The sequence below is a fragment of the Condylura cristata genome, unplaced genomic scaffold, assembly GCF_000260355.1.
Source record: "Condylura cristata isolate star-nosed mole 26May11 unplaced genomic scaffold, ConCri1.0 scaffold00012, whole genome shotgun sequence".
In the NCBI taxonomy this organism is placed as follows: Eukaryota; Metazoa; Chordata; class Mammalia; order Eulipotyphla; family Talpidae; genus Condylura; species Condylura cristata.
The window spans coordinates 38,309,980-38,316,634 of NW_004567113.1; positions in this window are offsets into that span (position 1 = coordinate 38,309,980).

Genomic DNA, 6,655 nt, shown 5'->3' on the forward strand with positions numbered 1-6,655 from the left:
GTCTCTCTGCTCTATGTGTCTCCCTCAGGTCTCCTTCATCCTGCCTCCTTCCTCTTCAGCCTCCTCTCCAAAGTCTTCTGTTCTTCCTCAGCTCCACACTCCTTTTGGGTGGACAGGGAATCTGGAACCTCCCCTTTTCCTGGGGTCCGCCCTGCTATAGAACTGTCAACTTTTCCATCTTTCCGAAGTTATGTGAGTTGGGTGTTAGCCTTGGTTTCAGCTTCCTTGATCACCTAAATCAGCAACTACTTGTCCACATGCTTTCTGGATTCCACAACAGTTCTTTTCTTTTCCTTCGTCCTTGTTGGTTTATATCTTCTATCTAGCCATTCACAGTTGTTTTGATGAAACTAGTGGAGATGGGACCAAATCGTAAAGAGCATTTTCAACTTACCACATTTGACAGGATTTTCAAGTGATAGAATTTAATTAATGAAACGTAGAAAAATCAACCAAGCTGCAGTAATTGAATTTCTATTTGACTCAGTCTTGTCTTTAACACTTCCTTGGGGTGTTAATTTTGGTTGTTAGTATAGGATGTTATATTTCCATCAGTGTCCTATTTGTGTTAATTGTTTATATCAGTCAGAAAAAAAGAAGAAATGCTGAAAAAATAAACAAACCAGATCAAGCAATTAGTAAAAGAACTGCAAATTAGACCCAAAGAAAGCAAAAGATATTTATTAAGCAAAAGTTTACTTAGCAGCAAGCGTGGAACTCTTTCTGCAACCTCTTTTTAGGCTGAAACAACTCTCACCTTTTGTCCCCTGAGGAGCTTCCTCCATGAGGCATTACTTCATGAGGTCATTCAAGGCAGATTCGCTCAAGTCCAGGCACCAGGCTCGCTCTGAGCTGCTGGCATTGGATGGAGAGTGAGCTCTGAATCCATGGCTGTACAAAGAATCCAGGGACTCAGCCTACAGCTAAACTAAAGGTAAACTTTAAAGGTGAAAGTTACATAAACACACAACTTTCACTTGTGCAGTTGTGGGGATTATCTCAATAACATGGTAGCGAAGCCACTGTCTATAATAGCTGCAATCACAGCCCAACTCTAAAATTCATCATGCTCGTTAACAAGCCATGATGAGGACAAATAAACACCCCTGTCAGACATTTTCCTATACTGGTTGACAATACGCTGGATATGGAAGGACAGGCAAAGAGCTGAAGTGAGGCTTCCTGCTGGAAGGCTCGTTGTGGCTTCCTCCCTAGGACAGACCACCTGGATGTTGCCTCACCAGCATCACACACATTTTACACAGTTTATGTGGAGCATTTAAAAGCAAATTATAGACTTTGAGTCAACCAGCTCTGCCACATTCCAATTAATGACCTGGACTAAATTAGTCAACATTTCCCTGTCTGATTTTCCTGAGTTGTCCACCATGAATTGTTGGAGCCATAAAATGAAGCCATGGATGGGAAGTAGTTAGGATGGTGCCTGACATCAAAAGAAAAAATGAAAAATGGAAGCCACTATTGTAAGCTCTAGACTGCCAGCCACTGCACAGCTTTCATTTGCCTTCCAGAAAGCACCGCTCTCTAAGCTGTGGTCAAAGTGGAGTGGAAACTCATGTCCTCATTGGCACTCTGGCTGTTGCCATGTAGCAGGGAGCAGTTGCCACAGAAAGATGGCAGGGTCTCAGCTTACAAACCAAGACACAGATTTTCCTCAGAGCTTCCACAGGTGACTTATGCTAAGCAAGCTCATTGGAGACTGATGTATAAATCAGGTTTTCAGTTTATAAATCTTAATGAGAAATATAGCTACCGAGTCTACTGGATATTTGAGTTTCTGGGAGTAAGTGATGATATCTTTAGTGTGGGTTCCTTTGATGAACTGAAGGCATTCCTGAAGACGGCATTATTCAAAACTCATGCTACATAATTCAAAGCAAGTTTTTCCACATTAATAAATTTGAAGTATGGCGGAGTATGTTCCCAGACCATATAAATCTGCACCCATTGGCATGCAACTTCCTTTTAATGGTGGTTTTCATTTCTTTGGCATGATCTCTGATATTCTGCAAGATGAATCTGCTAAATTGCAAGCATATCATGTCATATGGCTGTTATGACTTCAGAGCCTTTTACGACATCTAAAGTCTGGAATAAATGTATTGGTTGGGTGCACTTTGTGAATTCTCAGATGATATGATCATAGGACTGTAAAGAAAATATTTTAACTTGTAATAATCCCCAACTGTCATCAAATACTGACAAAGTTCTGAGCAGTGTGAGTAGTTGCTGAGTTCACAAGAATTGCAAAAGGAAGAGAAGATTTCTGTTTTAGAACCAAAGTGGCATAGTTTGCAACTTACTTGCCTGAGCAGTTTAAAATTGAGAAATTCTTGATTTCTTTTAATTTTGGGGATTTGCATGATTTCTCACTTTGAACACAGAATGAGAGCTTATGAAAGTTTTGCCTATGATTTCAAATTCATGCAACTCAAATTCCTAAAACGTAATTGTGCTGTACTAACAAATATTGTTTCTTGGGTCTTTGTCTTTTTAAGAGGGAACAGTAGAAAAATTTTGGCTTTGAAGCTACCGGACAGATCTGGGACTAGTTTACATTTTGGTCACTTATTAGCTGTAGGGGATTTAGTTTCTCATTTATGAAATGGAAATAAATGCCTTCATATAAGATGACTCTAAAGATGAATATTTTTTATCCCTTACTGGAGGGCTTATTACAGGGCAGTCAATTTATTTATATTATCGCATTTATCTCACAGAAATTCTATGAAGTAAAAATTATTATTCGGTTGAGGAAAAGAATTCAAGGAGGTTTGGTAAATGTCTAAGAACAGGATTAAAAATCAGGCCTGAGCTGACTTCATATCAAGAGACACAACTCTTCACTCAGAACTAAATGAGATGCCATTTTTAAATTGACCAAGTACAGTACCTTACACAAAGTAGACAATTAGTGATTACTGGTAACCATTATTGTAGCAGCATCCTCCCTCATGTGCAAAACACACACATTCACATGTGCACACACAGAGACAGGCACATGAGCACATAAGCACACACAGGTACTCACAAATATGCTCACATGCATACACAAACTGCGTGAGCAGTAACAAAGAATCATTACCATAACTTTCTCTCTTATTCGTTTTCTTACTCATGGTATGTATAATATAAAAGGCAAAATGAAACTCCTCAAGACTTTTCCAGAGAAAGCACAATGACAAAGAAAAATACCCATTGCTTCTCTTCCTAGAATAGAGAACACAGGCCAAGTCAGCCAGTTCTCTGTCAAGAAACTTAGTGTGTGCGCTGGGTTTTCCGGGTCTGAAACAGAGAGACCCAGGCTAGGTGACTAAAATAAAGGATGTTTATGGAAACCCAGAAGTCTGAGGTCAAGGTATCTGCAGAGTTCCTTCTGTTGAGCGTGAGTGAGGATCTATTCCAGGCCTTTCTCTAGCTTCTGGTACTATTTTTTTTTTTTAAAAAAAAAGATTGATTTATTTATGCGTACAAGACTGGGATGCAGGCCAGAGGTGTGGTGGGTGAGAGGACTCACCAGGGACAGAGTGGGGAGCAGAACAGGCAGATCAATTGAAATACACTGCTGAGGGGAGCAGAGGGTTGGTCAGGAGAGGTCTGCCACGCCATGTGGGTCAGCTCCCTGCTGGGGGATCGAACTCAGGCTGCCGTGGCTTCGGAGAGCCTCATAGAGTAGTGCTTTAACCCGCTGTGCCACCAGGGAGGGCCCCAGCTTCCTGGTACTTGCTTGTCAGTCTTTCATGCATCCAACTGGTGGCTGCCTTCTTCTTGCAGAGTTTTCCCTATTTTTCTGCCTCTTCACGTTTTCTTTCCTCCCAGCATATGTCTCTGCGTTCAAATTTATAAGGATAGCTTTACCCAAATTGACTTCCACCTGGCTCCAGCTGTCCTGGGAAGGTCTTGTCAGCTAACCAACCCCTCAGCCCCACAGAAAAAGGCTTCCTGACCCAGAGCACTCAGTTACATCCCAGAGCTTTGGTCCCTGCTGTGGCCACAGCTCCTCCTTTGGACCCACCATGGGTGGGGGCACGCTCTAGCAGAGAGTAGATTCCCAGCTCTTGCTCTGCCTCCCTGGAGCTCCTCAGAGAGAAGTAATTCTCAGTTCAGGCTCACAGTCCTCTGCTTCATTACCATTTCCTCCATCACTCACTTGTTTCCCTCTTCATGCCTGTGTCCATCTGTCATTGTCCATTCATCTGTACTCCCATATTGATTGCATGTCAAGTCTGTGCTGGAGAGGCAGAAGGTGAAGAGGAAAGAGCTTCTCATCCCCAGGAAGCTCCCGTTCTAAAGAGAAGTCAGAGGAGAGAGTGCTAATCCCTGTAGCATGTATATAGTTGCTGCAGGCCAGACCAGGGCACAGATAGGGCGCTTGGTTTAGGGCTCGAGAAAGGTAGCTCACAGGTGGATATGCCAAGCACAGTGTTTCCAGGCAAAGGGATAGCAGAACTCTTCCCACCATGATGATCAGCTTCCTCTGAAGTCAAGCTACTGGGGTCTTGCTCTTGCAACTGTATCAACTATACAAACACATCATCACCACTGCCAGCAGGACCTCCTCTCTAAGTCCTGCCGTGCCCAGCTCCCAAATGCCTGTGAACACAGAGCCCCGTGAAGCCCTGTAGCTATCAAAACATCTCTGTGCCTCCTTCCCTCCCCATGACCACCATTGTTGCACTCAAATGGGGCATAGACAACTTTAGAACATTTGGATGTGTGTATAAAGTAAATAGAGCTTTATATGTAAAATTAAAATTTATATAGAATATTCTTTATAATTTAAATGTATGCACGTATCTACATATGTCTATGCAAGTGCCAAAAAATCAAATATAGGTGTACATGTGTGCCTACCTGCACATACACACCATGCACAAATACACACATGGTGTGTGTGTGTACATAAGTGCAAATATACATAGGTATCACCTCCAAATTTCCAAGAAAAGTAATCATTTAGTTGTGATTACCTGCTGCTTCCTCAGACAACAGACTTCATGCAATTTCCCCAAAGCCAGAAATAAAGGCAGCTTAAGCTTTATCGGCTGTTGGAGAGAAAGCCAATGGAATCAACAAATTTGGAAGATCTGACTGTTACAAAAGTTAGCTTATATATTTCCTTTCAGAGAGCTTTGCTAATGGAGTGGAGTTCAAGTTTCTTCCTTTCTTTTGTATTTAGAATAATGTGTCCTCTGGCATACCCTGAGGTGTGAATGACTCTCTGCACAAGGTGACTGGATATTTACTGGGGTTGGCAGGGAGATGTGTTTTATGTATGTGATTATTTTTGCTGTACCCGCCTGTGGTACTTAATGACTCCCGGTTGGTAGACTTTTTGATGACCATGAGTATGAGCCTTAGGTTTGTGAGAGAGGAAGGAACCTTTCTTTTAGAATATTCATAATAACGATGATCACATTAATAATAGCAGTAATCAACAAATATATAATTATATGGCTTAGAACGAACCATTCTAATACTAACTTGCCTGAGCATAATACCTCGCTCATGTCCCAGTGTCTGACATATTACTTCATTTATGTCTCATAATTGCTCCTGAGGTGGCTTCTAGTATTACCATCCCAATTTTACAGACGAGGAAGGAGAGGCACAGAGGTGTTTAATGACTTGTTCAAAGCCACACAGCAGTGGCAGAAACAGGATTTGAACTCAGGCAGTCTGGTTCTGAGTCCATCCTCTCTACCACTAAGCTTCTTTGTGAAAAGTCACTAGTTTTTCACCACTCTCTCACAATCCAGTCTTGGAGGAGCCATCAGGGAGGCACAGGAGGTGCTTTAAGAACCCCTAGAAGACCTCTGGCTCTGAAATGCCACGTTTCTGGGTCCTCCTCTCCAGCAGGGGGTGCCCAGAGCTCACATTTTCAGGGTTCATTTTCAATCACAGATGATTTGGTTATTGAAAACCAGAGCTCCTGACACTTATTAGGAAAAAGACCAGATCTTAAAACTTTGCCAATCATTCTTGAAGTATTTATAGTGCACTAATCAAATGAATGGACCAGTACAGGGAAATACAGGAGGAAACGATTTAGTACACTTCTTGGAGGGTCAACAATGGCATTGGTAATGATGAGTCAATAGACCTGTACTGGCGCCAAGCTTCTAGCAAGCACTTCCTGACGCTGGATGAACAGAAAAACATCTGCGGCAGGGTTCTTTCTCCCACACTGCTTTTCTATGTAGTCAGTTCTCAGGGCGGCCTCTAACACATCAGTCCTCCCAGCTTATTTCTAAGATCACCAAGGGCCCACACTGTCGTCCTTCATTGTGCTAATGTGCTTCCTGCTAGTCACATTTGCCACCTTCTCTGCAAAAACAAACAAAACAAAACAAAGCAAAAGGAGGGGGGCATCCCTAGAAGATCAAATTTCAACCAGAAATTTACCAGGAGACCAAGTTTGGCAGAACTTACACTTTCACAGCAGTGGAAGGAGAAAGGCTCTGAGTAGTCTGTTTCTCCCCCGAGGTACTCGCTCTATCCTTGAAACACTGTGCGGTAAAGATGGGGTGATGGACCTGGTATCTAAAGGGGGCTCTTGAATTAGGAGCAGGAAGAGAGTTGATTGCCCTGGACCGCAATTTTCTCCAACATCTACACTGCCCAGATGCCCGTC